Source organism: Mesocricetus auratus, unplaced genomic scaffold (genome assembly GCF_017639785.1).
Source record: "Mesocricetus auratus isolate SY011 unplaced genomic scaffold, BCM_Maur_2.0 Super-Scaffold_100042, whole genome shotgun sequence".
Lineage (NCBI taxonomy): Eukaryota > Metazoa > Chordata > Mammalia > Rodentia > Cricetidae > Mesocricetus > Mesocricetus auratus.
The window spans coordinates 2,475,584-2,495,737 of NW_024429219.1; the positions used below are offsets into that span (position 1 = coordinate 2,475,584).

Below are 20,154 nucleotides of genomic sequence, written 5' to 3' on the forward strand. Positions count from 1 at the left end.
CCCCAGGTACTCACGATCAGGGCAAGCCGACTCAGGTCAAGAGCCGATGGGAATGCCGCCTGCCTCAGTGCTGAGGTTGCCGACCAGAACCAGCACATCAGGCAATGCCACGGGGCTGAATGGAGGTAAGGGGAAGGAGAGGCTTTCAGGGTCTGGGGATCATGACAGGGGAGGGGGTGTGAAGAGAAATGGTTCCCACTGTGAAAACATGAGTGGTTTCAGCCTTTGTAAAGGCGGCTCCTCCCTCTGCCATACTCTTTGCTGCTCCGAGGACGAACAGGGAGTGAGCTTTCTTCTTGTTGGTCTGTCAGAGTTGTGTGTTCGTGTTCATGTGTGTGCAGCGTGCCTGCACGTGTATACTCAGGCACGGAATCAGGAGGTGACTATCAGGCGTCTCCCTCAGTCACCCCTCTGCCTTACTTTTTGAGGCAGGGAATTCATGCATGTTCACCTGCACTGGCAGTGTGGGGCCGGGTTTCATTCCCGCAGTAGCTACGATGAAGACTCACTCCTGGGGAGCCGGGACCCGTAGACACCCAAGGTGTCTGTGGGGCTGGGTCCTTCTGGGGGTTTTGGTGAACTCTGACCTTGCTACACTTCATTCAGCTCACAATGGATGACATCCTTGTAGCTTCTTGGATTACAGAGTCAGTCTGGTTTCTGGCTGCTTTGTCGTGTGACCTTGGCCCTGTGGACACCCCTCCAAGTCTCTGGTCTGCCCTATAAAGACACCATCATCAGGGTCCCTCATCTGTGCAGTCTCATCTTGCTTAACTGAGTCCCTTCCAAAGACCCTATGCCCAATGAAGGCCGTGGTCCACGGTCTCAGATACAGAAAAGCTCATGCAGGTGTCACTATTCAACTCGGTGCAGGGGGCGAGACCCCGTGTGAGGACTGGCGATGGATGCAGTCTGCTTGGCAGGCTTGGGTGCTGGAGTCAGAACCTTGCTTCCAGCCTTCTCTGATTAGACCTGCCCCAAAACCTCCGCTAAGAGTGAGGTCAGGTGGCTCAGATCTCACCTAGCACAGGTGGGCAGAAGAGACAGGATCCTCTCCATCTGTCCAAACAGCTGTGACCTGGGCCAATTCCCATCCCACCCCGGTGTATTTAGTGTGTCTGCTTGAAGGCTCTTCCTGGGAACCTATCTCAAGAGATCAATGGCTAATTCTCTCGTGAACACAGCCTTTACTGAAAGCCTACCCCAGGCTCTGCGGCTCTCCACTGTGGCTCTCAGGACCCAGATTGCTTTTCTGAGCTGCGGAACACAGATCGATATGTTTCCGAGGTGTGCGGTCCTGGGAGCGCCCTTCGACGACGTGGCCTATCAAGTCTGGCTTCACTGCTTTAGCCACTCAACACGTTATTGGAGGCTGGAGGGCCCTTGGAGAGGTGGGTGTCAGACAGATGGAGCCTCAGAGCCGCAGAGTCAACAGGGGGAGAAAAGCTCTCTTCGGCTTTTAATTGAGAAACTGTCCGGGCCCAGAGGGTCTGCAGCTGTCCTCCCTTCCATTTAACCTGAGATAGAGATGTGCGATTCTCTCAGAGGCACCTCTGGCCATCCCAGGCTGTAAACCTCTTAGGACAGACAGCACCGAGGGAGTCTGAAATTGAAGGTCACATCTTATAGCGATTAGGGCACCCTGATGCTGGCGTATGCATGTAACACAAGCACTTGGGAGAGGATTACATGGGGGAGAGGGGGTATCATCGTGAGTTCAAGGCTAGCCTGGGCCATGCAGTGAGACCCTATCTCAAAAATGCAGTGTCTTGGGTGTGGCCCAGCAGTGGGTTACTTGTTTAGTGTGCACAAGGTTCTGCTCATGTTTGTGTCCCAGCCCCAAGTCTCAGGGAGCAGAGAAAAAGAAAACGCCCAGGCCCATGGCTCAGGGGAGCTGAACCTCAGTGCCAACCAGCATCTCCTGGTGTTTTGGGGGAATGTAGAAGAAGCTGGGGAAGAGGAAATGAACAGTTGGGGAGCCGGGGCCAAGCAGCTGTCCCCAGGCTCCAATTTGATAGAGTGTCAGTGTCCTGTACCCTCGGTGCCCCCAGAGGGGTGTGCATCCAGCCTTCGTTCTGAGGCTATACGCTATTATTTCCCCCAAAGCAGGTAACTTTCCTGGGAAGTTCTGGAAGGTAGCCCTGGTCTCTTAGGTTGAGAATGACTCAGAGAACGTCAAGTCAACCCTCAGGGACAAACCGGCTCCCAAGAATGCTGTACAGATGGAAAAGAGTCATTGGGAAGCAGAGCTCCAGGGTCCACGCTGCTCCCCTCCATTGGCTGACCGTGGCAAACTGCTCATCCTTGCCGTCACCCAGCTTCACCATCTGTAAGGCGCACAGGGTGGCACAGCTACTCTCCTTCCCTGTGGCCGGAGTGTCAGGGTGGCAGGGCTCCTGTAGCCGGTGGAGTTGCAGGATCCACTGAAGTGTGTCCTGTAGCTTTTGTGACCAGCGGCCTGTGTGTTGCTGGAAATTCTGATTTGCCTGGTGTCAGGGACGTCACACCTTAGCAGCAAGTTATCACTGACGATCCAGGGCAGAGTAGGGTCCGGACCTGAGAAAGTGAAGGCTGCCATCCACAGCTCCTGTGAGTGTGCTACCAGGAGAGACCAGCATGGGCTGTTATTCAACTCAACACTGGGCCATTCCCAAGCCTCCAGCAGACATCACCAGGACAGACCCACAGCCTGACCTCATGGGGTTCAACGGTACACTTGAACAAAATACCTAACCCTGCCTGCCTCCAGTGGCTAGGGTTCTTTGTTTTTTCAGCACCCAGGAAAAGCCAGCCATCCCCGGTTAAAACAGAGGTGCCGATGAACGTTGGCGTCCTTCAGTGGGGTCCTCCTGCCCTAAGGGAGAAAGGGGTCTGGTCTGGGTCTGAGCCAGCCCTGTCAGGATGCCAGCCAGTTCTCCCAGGCTGGAAAGTTTCCAGGTTGGAGTAGAGTGGGAATGTTTGGAAAGAGGGAAGCCAAGGGCAACTTGGCTGCCTCTTCTCTGTGAGAGTTCTGGGCAATTGCTACTGCTGCTTGAGTTCCGTGAAGCTGGAGGTGGAGCAGCCTAGATCCCAGACCCTCTGTTCCATCCTTCAAGTGTGACATGTTTCTTCCTGGTCATCTTCAGACCCATGCTTATTGTGAGCCTGGCTGGTCCTAAAAGGGCTGATGTAGCAAGAGATCTAACTAGGCACCTATGGCGCTGACCACACCCACAGTGTGGACTTGAGGTGCGAGATTTAGGCTGGGGAGAGGCTCGCACATGCTCTCTTGCTGCTGGCTGGGTCAGGCAAAGCAGCCTGGGAGGATCCTTGGAGCTGGACCTGTGGCAGTCACCTGCCTCTTGTGTAAGTGTAATCTCTCCTAAATAAACCCTCCTTTAACATGTACTGGGTCCAGTGAATCTTGATTCCCACATGACATCTGGTGTCAGGAGTGAAATATTTGTCCTCCGTGGGCAAATTCACTGACCTACAGCGGCCACACACCCTGGTTAGGCCGTGTACGTGTGGGGTGTGGGTATTCGCCTGGCGGTGCCGTAATTCAGCAGCGCCCAGCGTGAGCGCTAGCTCACAAAGCTCCAAGGATCCTCCTGGGCTGTTTTCCGTGGGACCCCACACGACAGGCTGATGCTTCCGCTTGCTGGGTAGCTGCTGATGGGGGTGGGACAGAGACCCATGATGTACCTCCTTGCTTGTATAGTGACAGAGGGACAGAGATGCAGATGTGAGACTGGGGAGCCCCTCTCAGGTATGGAGAATAGGAGAGCAGGAATAGGGGAGTGTTTGTAGTCCTCTTGGAGCTCTTGGAGTAGAAAGGACTGTGCTGCCGGCTCAGCCAGGAAGTCACAGCCCCCAGACCGTAGGCTCATGGTGGTTGGTCTAGGTCTCTCTGCTCAGAGAGTTCATATTGGTACCCTACTAAATAAGGGTGAAAGTTACTCCCCATTGTCCCCAAAGATGAGTTGGATAGTGAGGGGAAAAGAAAAGTGAACCGTGAGATGCTTCTGACTTCACCCGGTCTGGAAAGCCCAGGTCATAGAAGTGAGGCCAAGCTGTGTCTTCTCTTCCTGAAGACCTCTGAGTTCTCTGTGGAGAGCAGGTAGACTATCCCCTGCTCCTGACTTCAGAACATTCTTTGTGAAGAGGTGAAGATAGTTAACAGATTTAAAATACTCATCTGGCTAAGTTCCTACTATTTATTTATTCCCCCAGTATTCTCTGAGAACTCCAGGAGTCCTGGGAATGGGTAAATTCTGGGAATGGGCACCTGTCTGTGCTCCCCCTACTCCCCATACTCCCCCCCGGGAGGCACAGAAGGCAAGCTACACGGGACCGCGCTGTTTCAGGCTGTGATTGCATCAAGTCAGGATATGAACTCGGGAAGAATCTGGAGGCAGCAGGAGGTTGTAGGAGACATGGGGCAGAGGCAGCTTCTCTGCGGAATAGACATGGGGTCGGGTTCTGCTCATGGAGTATTCCTTCGGGGGACATCCAGGATAAGAGTACCGAGGTGGGAAGGCATGGCAAGGCATGTGAGGTGGAGGTCTTGCGGATGGAGGCATGTTCTGGGTGTCCTTCAGGAGTCAGGTGTCCCTGGAGGAGTGTTGGGAACCTTGGGAAATGTGGGAGGAAGTTGAGCCTGGTGGGATGGGGATCTGCTTAGGGCTTCATCTCTTGACCACTGGGTGGTGCTGTTCGTCTCTGGATTTCTGCTGTTTCCAATGGGATTTGACCTTGACCCCATGGCCCGTGGCACGCCGTGTATGTGCACGTGTCAGATAGCTTTTACTCACTCATAGGTCACTGTTCAGACGTGCTGGAATAGGCTCTGAACCTGCTGGAGGCTTCAGGCTTTGAGTTGCATGTGATCAGGTCAGATGGGCTCTCTTGTTTCTCTGACCTCTGGGCACACTATGGCCACATGCATAAGGAGACTACATTTCCCAGCCTGCCTTGCGGCAAAGGTTTCTCAGTACCTGCTGGCTTTATCTGGGAGGTAGATGATGAAGGAGGAGCCTGCCTAGGACTGAACTAGGCACTCTGCATATATGTTACAATTGTGTAGCTTGGTAATCTTGTGGGACTCCTCTAATAGTGGGAGCAGGGGATGTTTCCGACTCCTTTACTGGTTTCTGGGACCCTACTCCCCATACTGGGTCGCCTTGCCCAGCCTTAAAACATGGGGCAGTGCTTATTCTTACTACAACTTGATATGCCATGTTTGTTGATACTCACGGGAGACCTACCCTTTTCTAAACAGAAATGGAGGAGGAGTGGATTAGGGGGGTCAGAAAAGAGGGGGTGAAGGGAGGAGGAGGGACTGGGAGGAGAGGAAGGAGGGGGAACTGTGCTGGGATGTAGAATAAATAAATATATAAATTAATTAATTAATTAAAAAAAAGCTCCAAGGCTGAGGGAGATGCCCCCTAAACAGAGAGCCTGCCCAAGCTTGTTGGAACTTTTTCAAGGAGCCAGTCATGTAGCTTCTGCCTTTAGCCCCTTCTGGACAGCTGCAAATATGAGGCTATCCTGGGCTACACAATGAAACTGTGGTTTTCAGTTTCAGCTCTGTTGCTGTGATTAAAACACTGGCTCAAAGCAACTTAGGGGCAGGGAGGTTTTATTCCAGATCACAGTTGTTGAGGAAGTTGAGGAAGGCCCTCTTACTGTCCCACCAAGGAACTCACTTTACAGAGAACCTGCTGCTTACTGGCTAATTCACAGAGCAGCTTACACTCAGCTAGCTCCCTTTATAGTTCAGGCTTAGGGATGTGCCATTCACAGCAGGTTGGGCTCTTTCTACATCAGTTAACGAGACAATCACGGACACACCTGCAGGCCAGCCTGATGGGGCAGTTTACCATCCGAAGCTTTCCTTTCAGATAACTCTTTTTTTTTTTTAAAAAAAACAATTACTTTTATTTTATGGACATAGGTGTGTTGCCTGCAGGTATGTGAGGATCAGATCTCCTGGAACAGGAGTTACAGACAGCTGTGAACTGTCCTGTGGGTGCTGGGAACTGAACCTGGGTCCTGTTGAAGAACAGCAATGCTCTTAACCACCCAGCCATCTTCCAGCCCCCCCCCCCAGATAACTCTTAAGCTGTATTGACAGTTAAAGCTAACCAGGACACATAGGACCCAGGGAGGGGTGGAGTTCTTCCATTGTGTGAAGCCGTGCATGGCTTGGTACTCCTTGAGAGCAGCTAGACAGACTCCCCTCATTGGCTGTTTCCTTAGGTCCTGCCTTTCCAAGAGGGCTGGAGGAGTGGCAGGGGACAGTGTGACCAGTATTAACACTGGAGAGGTCAAAGGAGACCTAATGGTCTCACATCTGCGAGGGGCCTGGGTCAGCTTTGGTTCACCCATCTGTCCAGCAGTCAGTTAAAGAGGACGCAGTGTGATGAGCCAGCCTGCCCCCATTTTGGGCTTGAAAGCCATCTAATAGTAAAGATAAACTAGGTTCATTCCTGTTTATGAACCTGTGTCTCAAGGGTTGAGCTATGCCCCACCTGTAACCTTAACTACAGATGGTTCCGTACAGTCTGTTACAGGAAACGACACCGTGTCTTTGGTTCAAAATGTTGTTACGACCAATTTGCAACTGTACCCTTGTTTCAAAAGGTTATTATGACCACCCGTTGCCATGACCACCTTGTTAAATTCTGTATCTGTAACCCCACCTATTTGCCTACCAAAGCCCCCATTGGAAACTTCCTACCCTTGAGCTACAAAAGCCTTACCTTCCCTGCATCCAATGCTGACCTTTTGGACCCAGAGTTAGGGAGAGGCAGCCTGTGTATAATAATTTTAACAAACACCTTTATTTTATTAATTGTTTGCTTTAATTAACTCAGCCATAACAATTTGGGTTGGTGGTTTTTTTCCTCCTATCTTTGGGATTAACAAGTCGTCCTCAAAAGTCTCCAGGGGATTACTCCAGACCAGTGTGACTGGCAAAACCAGCAGACATTCACTTCCCTTGTAATGGCATCGAGTTTCTGCAGCCCACATATCCCTGTAAGCATGTTCCACGATCCCCTGATGATGCTAATGCCTGACATCACGCACAGGCTGCGTGAAGAGTGTTCACCAGCTGCAATCCAGGGAGTAAGGACTGAGAGGTCCACCTTCTCCGTGTGGATGCCTTTGTTCCCTGCTCAATGCAGGGCAAGAACGAGAGCCAGGCATTTGGTTATAAGGCAGTAGGTCTCCACAGAGTTTTTCCATAGCCCCCCCTTTGTTTCACTCCCTGACTCCCTCTCTTTTGTCCTCTGATACTCTCCTGGCTTACACCCTGCATGCACTAGCACAACGAAGTGTTCTCCCTTCTACCCTCACGCCAAGGGAGGAGAGGTCCCTTTCCCTATAGCACTGCGCAGCAAGAGCCAGATGCTGCCTCACTTCCCAGCAGCCTGCCTTGCTGCTCTGCCTGTGAGAGCATGGCTGGGTTTCAGAACAGCTTCGATAGTCAACCTGTCACAAATGTTGTTTTCGTTTGAAATATATGAAGACAATATGGTTTCACGTAGACCCGAGGAACAGGGGGCTGTGAAAGCTGTCTTGGGTGATTGTAGATTTTTCTGCTTTGATGCTAAACTGAACGTCAACAAGGGGTGAATTTTAAAGGTTAGTTGCAACGTGGAATGGGAGCCATATAGATACATTGCTTTCCCTCCTCTGTCCCATAAAATTTCATTCTTTGAGTGGATTTTTTTTACCTGTGTGTGATTTTTAAAGGACATACTTGGGCAATTTGGATACAATGTTTCTCAGTGGTTTGGGGCCTCTTCCAACATCAGCTCATTTCCTGACACAACATCAGGCTACCACACCCACTAACATCACCATCTTGTATGTCAGGACACCTTTGGGACTTGGGCAGCCATCAAGCTCACAGGGTAGACACGGTCTTCTTGCATCCTCACGTTGCTTGGGAGATGGAACTCTAGGGCTGAAATGAACACCGTAGGCCTGTTTTATTCAAATGACGACTCATTCTGTACACTTTGGGAGAGTGTGGTCCAGGTCTGAGTAACCGAAGTTTGGCTCCTGGCTGTTCTTTCCAGTATAAATTAAAAATGTAACTTCCCAGAAGAAGCTTGCTGAGCTCATGGCTCCAGGCTTTCCCCAGACAAATGTTCTCCTATGCCTTGAGCCCAGAGTGCTTTATGCTGTTGAGTCTTGTGGAGTGTTAAAATGATGCAAACCCAGGGCGGATGCTTGCAAAATGAAAGACTTTTTCTGGATGTCAAGCCTAGGCCATGCTGTGCAACCATAACTTCTCTGTCATCGAGGCTCTGTGACGTTACTGCTAGCTGGTAGCATATGTGTCAGTGATTGGCACACTCTGCTCACCAGACACAGGGTTGTGACTGGGGACAGCTCTGCCCATCTGTGGCACCAGTGTCTGGAAAAATGACCTCCGTGGCTGGTCCTCCTGGGGTGGAGGGTTTATCACGGGGACTGGAAAGATCTGTTGAAAGTGATACATATAAGCTGGGAGGGAATATCTGTTTACCCTTCTTTGTAAAGGAGGGGTCAGCTGGATGGTCTCCCAAGGGCCTCATGGACATGCCTTGCTGTGGGGTTTCAGGTGTGTTCATTACATTTCTTGTTGCTATGAAAATGCACGAGAGAAGTGGCTTTATAAAGAAGGGTTTTAGCTCATCACAGTGGGTGGAGGGGCATGGTTCTGGGGCTCAGCCTGTGATGAAAGGAGTTTGCAGAGTAGTTTCCTACATCGGACTGGGAAGCAGGGAGCTCAGGTTGGGCATGGAGTTGGCTGTGAGTCTCCTGGCCCACACCAGCCTCTCATTTCCCCAATGGGCTCTCTCTTAGCCTCCTGAGGTCTTTGTTTCCAGAGTGGTCTGTGAGTGTCCTTCTACGTAGCCACAGTTCCTCTGCAAGGTGTCCTCATGACCACACAGCTCTGGGAGTGTTGTGTGCGTGTGCCATCAGGGTGCCCGTTCTCTCTCTCTCTCTCTCTCTCTCTCTCTCTCTCTCTCTCTCTCTCTCTCTCTCTCTCTCTCTCTCTCTCTCTGTGTCTCCCTCCCTCTGACTCTCTGTTTCTCTCCTCCTTCCTTCTGTCTGTCTCTCTCTCCCTCCCCGTCTGTCTGTCTGTCTCTCCCTCACTCTCTCTGTCTCTCTCTCCCCCTCTGTCTGTCTCTTTCTGTCTTTCTCTTTCTCCCTCCCTCTGTCTTTTTTCTTCCTCCATCCCCCTCTCTCTGTCTCTCTTTATCTGTCTCTCCTTCTCTCTCCTTTCCTCTCCTTCCCTCTCTCTCCTGTATATGCATACATATGCATGTTTATAACCATCTTCTATGAAGTCTCCTTCACAGGGTGGTCCAGGCTCCGGCACCTTTGTGCCCAGGTCTATAATTAGCACAGGCCCAGCAAGTGCTGAAGTGAAAACCCTTTAGGAGCAAATGCTTCTGGGAGAAACAGAGAAGCATGCTGTCTCTGTGTTGTCCCTGCTGACTTAGTGGAGGCTTTGGCAGTATACCCAGGGCTATGGTATGCCTCTGTCTATTGAGCTCTGACCCAGGTGGTTCTCAGGTGTTTTCCGGGCAGACCATGCCTGCTGGTTCAGCACCAAGGTCAGAAGCCATCATGGCTCTGCCTCATAACTAGTTTTCCCTTGGGCAGAGTGTGCGCTGGGCTCCTTCAGAGGTCCCTCCTGCCCTTTCCCAGGTCCCATCTGTCAGAAGCCTGGTAAGGGCTGAGCCTGGGCTCTGAGGGGGTGGTGAGTCTGGTTATCTATGTCTCTGGGGGCTGGTACAGCCTGTCCCGCTGTCCTGCCCACTGTCTGGAGGGTACAGAGGTGTTTCCTGAGGCACGGTACAGAGGAGTCCACGTGGGACCAGAGGGAGTAAATGAGCTTTGCACCCGAGAGAGGTGGGTCCTGTGGATTTTTTGATGACTGCTCCCATGAGGGTCCAGACGAGACACCGAGTTCTGAGGGCATCCTTGTCTGGCCTACATGATGTCTTTGGTCACGGTGCCAACATCATAAGCTGCGCTTGTCATTTAGAAGCCTGAGCTCCCAGGGGGCCTTTTCTCAAGGAAGTCTGGGTTTGAGAGGTGGATGCTGTGGGCTGCCTTGGAGGCTTCTACCAGGAAATGAATTCCCTGTTCAGAAGCGTCTTGGTAAATGAGACCTCATAAGGGATCCCCTGCCTCAGAGTGTCAGCACAGAGGCATCTTGGCTCCCAAGCCCCACCAGGGTCACAGCATTTGAGTGAGGTCGGAGGATGCAGGCGAGGGAGGCTCTGTGTCCTGCCACCCAGGAGCCGTGCTAGTTAGGGCTGGGTGCCCTCTGCTACATTCTCCTGGAGTCCACATTGAGCTGTCACGGGGTGAGCTCATCACTGAGGGATCTCACCGTCTGTGAAGCCTGTCACGGCATCAGGAGGCACATGCCATCATCACGCACAAATGTTGGGGTGGGGGAGAGGAGGCAGAATACAGGAGTGTAATGGGACACCTGACAGAGAACCAGGAGGGACGCTGATGGCAGAAATGAAGGGACCAGCAAGGGGGGGGGGATAAATAATATCAGAGTGTAATGACATGTATGAAAATGCCATCATGGTCAGGCGTGATATGGTGGTTGGAACAACAATGGCCCAATAGGTTCATATATTTGATGGCTCCCAGTGGGTGGAGCTGTTTGGGAAGGATTAGGAGGTGTGGCCTTTGGGGAGGAGGTGTGTCACTGGAGTGGGATGTGAGGTTTCAAAAGACCCCGCTCTTACTAGTGTCTATCTCCCTGTCTCATCCTTGTGGATCAGGATGTAATATCCCAACAGCCAGCCTGCCTGCTGTCACATTCCCTGCCTTGTTCGTCATGGACTTACCCTCTGCAACTGTAAGCCCCAGATAAACTCTTTCTTCTGTAATCTGCATTGGTCATGGCATCTCTTCACAGCCGCAGGAAAACAACTAAGACATACGGTGACACACCACATCTGTAGTGCCAACACTGAAGACACAAGGTGACACATGTCTGTAGTGCCAGTGCAGAGTGGCAGAGACTGGCAGATGCCTGGGGATCATTGGCTGGGAAGTCTAACCAAATTAGCGAGTTCCAGGTTCTCTGTGAGGCCCTCCTCAAAAAATGAGGAGGAGAATGATTGAGGAAGACATTGGCCTTACACACGTGCACACACACACACACACACACACACACAAGCAAGCACGCATGCACACACGCGGGAACACATTCTGAATGCCAGACATTTGCAAAGCCCAGTGTTGACTGCCGAACCAGAGATTTATTTCCCACCCACAGTGGAATGTGTGCTGGATGCTTCTTGTTCTCAGCTCTGCTTAATCTTAGTGTTACCCGGTCTAATTCTTGGGAATCCTTTGGTGTATTTTTGAGCAGTGACAACTACACATATGGCTTTTCCTGCTGTCTGGAAGCAGGTGAATCAGAAGGTGGAGACTGAGATCTCCATTTATAACCACAAATGCGCCTTTCTAGTTTGTTTTCCATTGGCGAACTAAACATCTCGACTGAAACTAACTAGGGGAGGGAAGGAGTTATTCCAGCTTGCAGCTTGGCTACAGACCAATCGTGAAGGGGAGTGGGAGCCTGGAGGCAGGAACTGAAGCAGAGGCCATGGAGGGGCGCTGCTCACTGGCTTGCTCCCGGTGGCTTGCTCAGCCTGCTTTCTTATACAACCTAGGACCACCTGCCCAGGGGCAGCACTGCCCACAGTGCCCTCCTACATTAATTATTGTTCAAGAAAATGCCCCACAGACTTGCCTAAAGGCCATTCTGATGGAGGCATTTTTCTCAGTCGAGGTTTCCGCTTCCCAGACGATGCTAACTTGTGTGGTGTTGACAAATTAACCGGCACAGGTGGCTTGTTCTAGTTTCTGAGCCCTGGAAATGGCCTATTACTTTCAAAATCTCCATGAATTATGTCTGTTTATGTGGTGGTATATTATTTATGATTTATTGAAGCCTGCCCGAGGATTCAGAAGGCAAAGTCAGCCACAAGCTGTAGAGGTCAGGCAGTGGTGGTGCACACCTGTAACCCCAGGACTCAGAGAGCTAGACAGATCTCTGTTAGTTCAAAGCCACACTGACTACACAAAATTGATCCAGTCCTAAAAGAAACAGCTCACACAAAGGTGATCTCAGCACCTGGGATCACACGCCTTTAATCTCAGCACTAGGGAGGTAGAGACAGGTGTGATATGGCTGACTGGAGAAAGGAATATGAGGAGGAGACAGGAGAGCCTTTTGCTTCTGAGGATTCGTGGAGACAGGATTGCCGTTTCAGCTGAGCAGAGGTAAGATCTACTGGTTTGGCTGCTTTGCTTCTCTGATCTTCATCTTGAAGCTTGAACCCCAATATCTGTGTGTAGGTCTTTTAGTTTTCATGCTACATACTTATAAAACTCATCATGGGCCACCAGAGACTCGGACAGGTGCCTGGGAACGCGTGTGCAGAGGAACCTGTAAGTAGAGGCGCATGGATCACCCAGCCTGGGAAGGAAGCCCATATGCTCTGCCTCCCCATCACCCACCGGCATGGCCCCGGGTGAGAGCTCCCTCCCCGCATGCCCTTGTCAGGGGGTACATTCAAGGTGTGAGTTTTCTGTCAGCGAAGACAAGAGTTTAACTTGAGGAGACAACTGATGGTTCTTCTGGGTGGCCCAGCCCAGCAGCAGGTGGCTGGGAAGATGACAGATAGGTGGATGAAGGAAAGACATAGGGGTTACGCCGCTCCAGAGTCTACCTGCAGAAGACACGGTCCTGCCCAAGCACTAGGTCTCAATGACACTTGTACTCTCTCTCCTTTCCTGTCATTTCGTGCCTCTTCCCCATCCCCTCCACCCTCAGCACTCAGCCATTTCTTCAGAGGCCTGCTCTTTTTGTTTTCAAGACAGGGTTTCTCTGTATTGTTTTAGAGGCTGTCCTGGAACTCGCTCTTGTAGACCAGGCTGGTCTCGAACTCACAGAGATCCGCCTGCCTCTGCCTCCCGAGTGCTGGGATTAAAGGCGTGCGTGCCACCAACGCCCGGCCAGAGACATGTTCTTAGTTCTGACAACTCTTTGAAAGGCATCCCCCTCCCTCGCTCCCTGAGCTAAAGGTTGATGTCGTGGTTGGGGAGCTGGTGCCTAAGTCTAGGGAAAGTAGGATGACCAGAAGCCTGGTAGCGTCAAGGCTTCCCCAGGGATGCATAGTGCTGGCAGCCAAGCATAGCACCACCTGTCTCCTTCACCTCCGTCGTCTCCCTACCCATCTCCTGATGGCTTAGCTCTTTATCCCTTGTCTCCTTGGTAAACCATGGTCCTAGAAGCTGCCAAGCCCGCCTGACCCCTGAGCCATCCCACAGGGTCCTCGCACAGGGATCTAAGAAAGTGGGGGTCCATATTACTGAGGTTGCCTGAGGGCGCCCAGCTGTAGAGCTTGAGGTGGCAGCACTGGCTCCCCGAGTCACCCTCTCCGGATGAATTCTGCACTTTCTGGCCCCTTGTTTTCTTCCTTTTCATCTTCCGACTAGCTAATGAGCATCCTGTGTAGTGGAGTGCTGCCCAGTCATGGCCTTCGGGACTCTCCAGGATGGACCGGAGCCTCCTGAATTAACCAACAGAGACCCAGGGCGTCAAGTCCTTTACCGTGGCTGAACAAGGCCTTGGAGCTGCTGAAGGGGGCATTAATCCTCATTTTTATGTGGGGGAGACGGAGAGGAGGAAAGGCCTGCTTGCAATTTAATGTAACTAAATGTCACTCCACGCCCCCTGTATTGCTTCTCAATTGAAAGCAACAGGGATCGGGGCAGAGGGGGACGAAAGCGATTGCATAACCTGATTCATAACCCTGGGTTCCTATTTATCATAAAATCATTTACAGCTCCATAAAATGTGTTAATTTGGCGGCCGGTGATGTATGTCTTTGATTTAGGAGCTGACACTTGTGCCCAGTGGCTGCTCAGCGTGGGTTCCACAGCCCGGTATGAGGACAGAGAAGCAATCGCGCTCAGGGGCTGTGTGGTGGGCTTGTTTCCAGTGACATGTTTGGGCTGGCGTTGCCCTCCTCTGGAGAGCCTGTAGCCAGGGGGAGGCACAGGAGGTCTGGGGCACTTGGTACACAGTGGTGGAACAGATTAGATGCAACTTTATCCGAAGGCCGAGGATTAAACGGAGTGCTGGCTGACTGTCGGTTGCAGACCCAGAATCCTGCCATTCACTGGAATTCTTTTGGGAAGTGTTGGGGATAGAATCCTGCCATTCACTGGAATTCTTTTGGGAAGTGTTGGGGATAGAATGCAGGACTCATACGTGATAGCATTCTACCTCTAGACACAGCATGTCAGAAAATTTAAAATCGATGTATTTTTTAGTTTTTGAAATTAAAATATAATAATTTCCCCTTCCATTTTTTCCCTTCCAACACTTTCCGTGTATTCCTGCCCATTCTCTCTCAGATCCGTGGCCTCTATTAATTGTTGTTATATATTGGAAATTACAAATGCAACTCTCTCAGAGGGCACCAACTGTCTGATGAGGGTTTGTGCACCTGAGCTTATGGGTCGTCTCCTGTGTGCCAGGGCTGCTCACTGCAGGAAGGGCTAGCCTGAGCTTATGGATCATTTCACGTGTGCCAGGGCTGTTCAGCATAGGAAGGGCTAGCCTGAGCTTATGGATCGTCTCACTGTGTGCCAGGGCTGCTCAGCATGCAGGAAGGGCTAGCCTGAGCTTATGGATCGTCTCCTGTGTGCCAGGGCTGCTCACTGCAGGAAGGGCTAGCCTGAGCTTATGGATCATCTCCTGTGTGCCAGGGCTGCTCACTGCAGGAAGGGCTAGCCTGAGCTTATGGATCATCTCCTGTGTGCCAGGGCTGCTCAGTAAAGGGAGGGAGTCATATGCAGGGCAGGTCGGCTTTCTGCCCACAGAATTTCCAAACCTCCAGCTTGGACCTTTTCCCTGCATGTTTCAAAGGCAGACTGAGAGGGTGATCAGTCTCTTTGTCCCGAGATGGGGAAGACATAATTCGGGCACTCACAACCACTCACTCAGGGACAGAGGCCCTGGAAAATGTACAAGGAAGCTTGTCCACCCAGCTGTGGGTTGTCTTCTGGTCACATGGGTACACTGTGTTCCCTTTCTCCGAGTCACCTCTCTCCCTGCTCCGTGTCTGACTTTCCTCCTTTTCTGTGGCTTCCTTTTTAATAACTTGAAAGGTAAAAGCCGACGTTCTCCCAGATGTCATCTTTTTTTTCTGCACCCCCAGTTTATTAAAAACACTAAATGCTCAGCAAATCATTTTTATGAGCAATTAAGTACCAGTGTGCAGGTGGGGGGCTCGTGGTGGGACTCCGCTCACAAGTAGATGGACAGGCGCCAAGGCTGGGGGCCTGGGGATTGGGTTCCCCGCCTCCTCCCTGCTCCCATCCGGTCTGGCCTCTGCCCCTGCTCCCCTTGGTGGACAAGGTGAGCATTTCAATTCCATTTCAAATGGTAGTTTATAGTCTGGGCACCAAGCGGTTTTATTTGCCAATATTTTCTCTTCTCCATAAGAACTGTTGGTTCATAACTTTCATTATTGCAGAATATTATTTACAGATCTCAGACCAGCTGGGGGAATATTTGTTCACGCCGCCGCCCCCGCCCCCTCCCCCTCCCAAGTCTCTAAATAAACTCTCTGTTGATTCTGAAGGGCGGCATCCATCAGCCTTCGCACGGAGCGCGCGTGCGCGTGCGCGATGGAGGAGCCTATTTCATTCCTCTTTTTCAGAACATTTACTCTTCATTTGCGGCCCTGAAGATGGAGCTCTCTTATCATGTGCCCAAACACTTCTGCCAAGGACCTACTCACAGTCACCCAGAAGCTGGTTCCAGGCTGGCTGGCCCCTGAGCACTGGTCTGCAGCAGCTCTGCCTGGCGGTCGCACACCATCTTGCCCATTAGCGTTTCCCGGCCTCCTTCCTTGAGACGATGATGCCCGTCGAGGGAAGGCGAGAGCATCCTTTGGAGCCCAGATGCTGAGATGGTACTCTCTGGGATGGGATTGATTCGTACGAATAAATTCAAATTTAAGAATTTGAGAACCACTCACTTATTTCCACGTGGGGTTGGGCCCGCTGGCATCCCCTCCTCGTGGAATGGAAAGGGGCCCCTGAAGCCGCACCTATTAGTGAGGATGTAGGGACAAGTGAAAGGTGGCTGTGGGTGGGTGGGCAGGCATTTTCTTCAGTGGCGTAGCCGCTGGTGAGTTACTCACGATCCTGCTTATGACCCCTCACTCATGGTCCTAACAGTAACGAGTAACTTCAGTGAAGCTCTTTGGGCCACAAAAAAAAAAAAAAAGGAAAGAAAAGAAAAAAGAAAAAAATCCTTGAAAGTGGACGGGTGATTGGCTGGGGAACGGAAGCCGACCAGCAAGAGTGAGAGGAGGGCCAAAGAGGGTGAGGGGAGATGATGACAGAAATACATGATACCTGCGCGACTAATCTATGCTAACGAAAACGTTTAAGATGAGTAAAATGACCAGTGGCTGAGACCTGACTATGAAGATCTGAGCGCCGCGGCCGCGCTCATCGTGGGACCCGATCAGCTGCAGAGAACGGCTACTCTGGCTGCCGCCCCCCAGCGTCCTCTCCTTCATTGTCGGGGGCAGGCGGTGTGGGACAGGGGCCATCCTTGACTGTTGGGTGTGAGCTCTTCCTACGAACGGATCCTGAGGGCAGCAGCTGCGGTGGACACCAAGTGCCTGGCCCTGTATGGGTCAGCTCCTCCCTTGAGTTCCGTTTCAGGGTTCAGAAATGGAACGAGGACACAGAAGGGGTCACACGCTGTGGCCAGAGAAGTGTTGTTGTGAGGCTGCAAGGCAGCCTGGGCCTTGCCTGAAGCTTGCTTAGCACTGGCCGTGTGTCACGTATCCGGCGAGGGGCCAGCATGAAGAGTGAGGGCCCAGACTCTCCATCCTCCCTAGAAACCAGGATGCCGTAGGCTTCGCCTCCCCAGCGCTTCACAAACAGAACCATGGATGGAGACTGTGACTTCCAGTTTAAGGAATTGTTACTTGTAATGTGTACTCTTCCCGCCCGCCGCCTGGGTCCTGCTGAGCTGTCTGAACCCCAAAATAACACACAGGACACTATATTAATTATGAAGCTGTTGGTCATTTGCTATTGTTTCTCATTGGCTAGCTCTGACTTCATTATTGACCCATAATTACTAGTATATATTTTTATAAGGCCTATCTTACTGAGCACGCATACTTGTGTCCCCTCTTCCCCGGGAAGCGCATGGCGACTACTCCCTTCACTACGTTTCCCAGAATCCTCCTAGACTCCCGGTTCCACCTATCTTGCTTCCCTATTGGCCAACAGTGCTTTATTTGCACATACACAGGACTTCCCCATCAGTTACTCACTGGGCTTTGGCAGCCATGTGTTCCCTGGCTGTGATGCCTCTGGGCTGTGGGGAGTCAGAGTGTCATGTGGGGACAAATGATGGGGCAGAGGGGCTCACCTCAGGGCGGTCTGTAAACAGAGGCAGCACAGGAGACAGGCTGCGGACAAGAAGAGTCATCTTTCCAGGTCATGCCCACTGCCACTTAGGTCTTACGGGAACCTCACAGTGACATCATCAAACTATGGCCCCACCTGGAGATTAAGTCACCCAGGAGGGTGGGGTGGAGGCTAAATCCAGACTCCTTCCCAAAGCCCCAGATCTGGACACAACTGCACGGGGCATCATCCAAACCTGCAGCTCAAGCGTTTGTGGGGGACGGAGGGGCTTCATCATAGCGGAACCACGGCAGGGTTCCTGGGAGCAAACGATGCGACCCAACCGTGATAGGTCTGCTTCTGTTGTCCTCAGAAGAGCAGGCTATGGAGTGAGCAGTGGCCTTGAGTCAGAGGGAGCCTGCTACAAAGGGTGGTGTGAAGATCCTGGAGGGTTAGGGGCGGAGTCTAAAAGGACACAGAGTTTCCTAGCTCTGAAACTATCCTTCCTTTTCTTATCTTAGCTGGCTACTGTCCTCCCTCCCTGCTGTCTCTTTCTCCCTCCTGTTTTGTTTTGTTCTCTCTCTCTGTCTCTCTCTTCTTCCCTCCCTCCCTCCCCCCTCTCTCCCTCTCTCTCTCTCTGTCTCTCTCTCTCCCTTCTCCCCCCTTCTTGTTTTCTCCACAGACCCATTTTTCATCAAGTCTCATCTCTGTGACAATGTAAGATACCCTCAGGCTATCCTCAGTACCCCCATGCTGCCCACCACGCCCATGGTCCCTTTCACAGCCTTTTGTAAGTCATGGCTGCCCCCTTTCTAGCCACATTTCTTAGAGCCCTGTCCCTGGCTCCCCTGACCCAGCCGCTCGAGGGATGGTGAGGGTCCTGGGGCTGTGTTCTGCTTCTCATCTGTGGACCACAAATGCAGTGAAAGCTGGGCACAGGGTTGGCGTGCCTGGAGGTTCTCTGACAGCCCGGCTGCCCTCCAACCTCCCTTTGCTCTTGAGAACTGCACCTTCCCTCTGAGCACGGGGTTCTCTCAAGGTTCTGGGAGGCGTGACGAGGGATGGGAGTGGAAGCTCTGGATGGAGGGAATGTGGCAGAGGAACACGCCACACTGTGGCCTTAGTGACGAGGCTTTGGAGAGAGGGGATGCTGTGGCTGGGTGTGAGGGCTGCCAATCACACTGCGTTGCTCCAGACTTCAGGACAAAAAAACACCATCCTCTTCCTTCTGATGGAGACACTGTGGACCCCAAGGGACTGTCTCAGCTAGGGTTTCTATGGCTGTGATAAACACCATGATCAAAGATGATTTTGGAGGTAGGGTTTATTTCACTTACATCTCTGGGTCACAATCCATCGTTAAGGGAAGTCAGGGCAGGAATTCAAGGCAGGTGCCTGGAGGCAGGAGCTGAAGCAGAGGCTTGCTCCTCCTTGCTCAGTCTATGTTACTTTTTTTTTTTAAGATTTATTTATTTCTCATGCATACAGTGTTCCGCCTGCATATACACTTCCATGCCAGAAAAGGGCACCAGATCTCGTTAAAGATGGTTGTGAACCACCATGTGGGTGCTGGGAATTGAACTCAGGTCCTCTGGAAGATCAACCAAGTGCTCTTAACCTCTGAGCCATCTCTCCAGCCCCAGTCTATGCTCTGATACAACCCAGGACCACCTGCACAGGGTGGCACCATCCACCATGGGCTGGGTTCTCCCACAGCAATCATTAGTCCAGAAAATGTCTCAAAGTCTTTGCCAGCTTGATAGAGGCATTTTCTCAGCTGAGAATCCTTCTTCCCAGATGGCCTTGGATGGTATCAAGCTGACAAACAAAACACCCCCCCAACCAAAATAACAAAACAAAACAAAAACCCCTAACCATCACAGGGTGATATGTCAGCCATTCTCATCTTGGGCCCCACACCCCCTGGAAAGATCTGGGAAAGGATGACACTCACCTCTGACCCCATCACCTCCTCAGGTGGCTCCAAGGATCCCAAGGTACAGGGACTTGAGGGGGAAACTGCAGATCACGCTGGGACCTCCCAACTGTTCCAGACGGTTCCTCCCATGGTCTTCCTTCTGTGCCACCTTGTCTTTTTGTGAGAGGAGCTCCAAAACCTTGTCCTTCTGTGAGAGGAGCTCCAGAGGCCAGGCGTTTCTGATTTCCTGGAACCATCCCATAATGTTTTTATTGTGTGGATAAAAGAAGATGCCCCCAGCAGGACCGCGGAGGTCTCAAAGTTGGTCGCTGCCTGCATTGCGCTGTCTCTGGACTGGCAGAGATTCCCACGATGGGGGCAACAGGCAACTGGTTGGGGATTCTCAGAGTGTGCCTGGCAGGCTGTCAGATGGGGGTGCTGAAGGTGGCTCTCAGTGGAAGTGGGGCACCCTCCGCTACCAGTTGGGGCGTGCCTGTAGTTTACTGGATGGTCTTGACATAGGAAGGGACCTGTCGGCGATGCATCAAGACTAAGATCGTGTGTAGGCTGCCGTTGCAGAATGACTTGTCTGGCTTCCGGGATTATTCCTGGAGATAACAGTTTGACTTTCTAGGAGTCTGACTTGCAGCAGCTGCCTGCCTCACAGGCTGATGGCAGCAGGTAGGGTGTCCTCCGGGTTGGTGACAGTTGATAAGGGTGTTGTCTGGATTGGTGACAGTTGATAGGATGTCCTCTGGGTT

At 51.8% G+C, this 20,154-nt stretch overlaps 1 long non-coding RNA gene across 1 annotated transcript; it reads left to right on the forward strand.

Annotated features, from left to right (window-relative positions):
* On the forward strand, positions 1-17,129 carry LOC110342685. The gene is made up of 2 exons (XR_002384831.2): positions 1-125; positions 15,759-17,129. It is a non-coding gene; the product is annotated as an uncharacterized LOC110342685 (long non-coding RNA).
* The last annotated feature ends 3,025 nt before the right edge of the window (positions 17,130-20,154 follow it).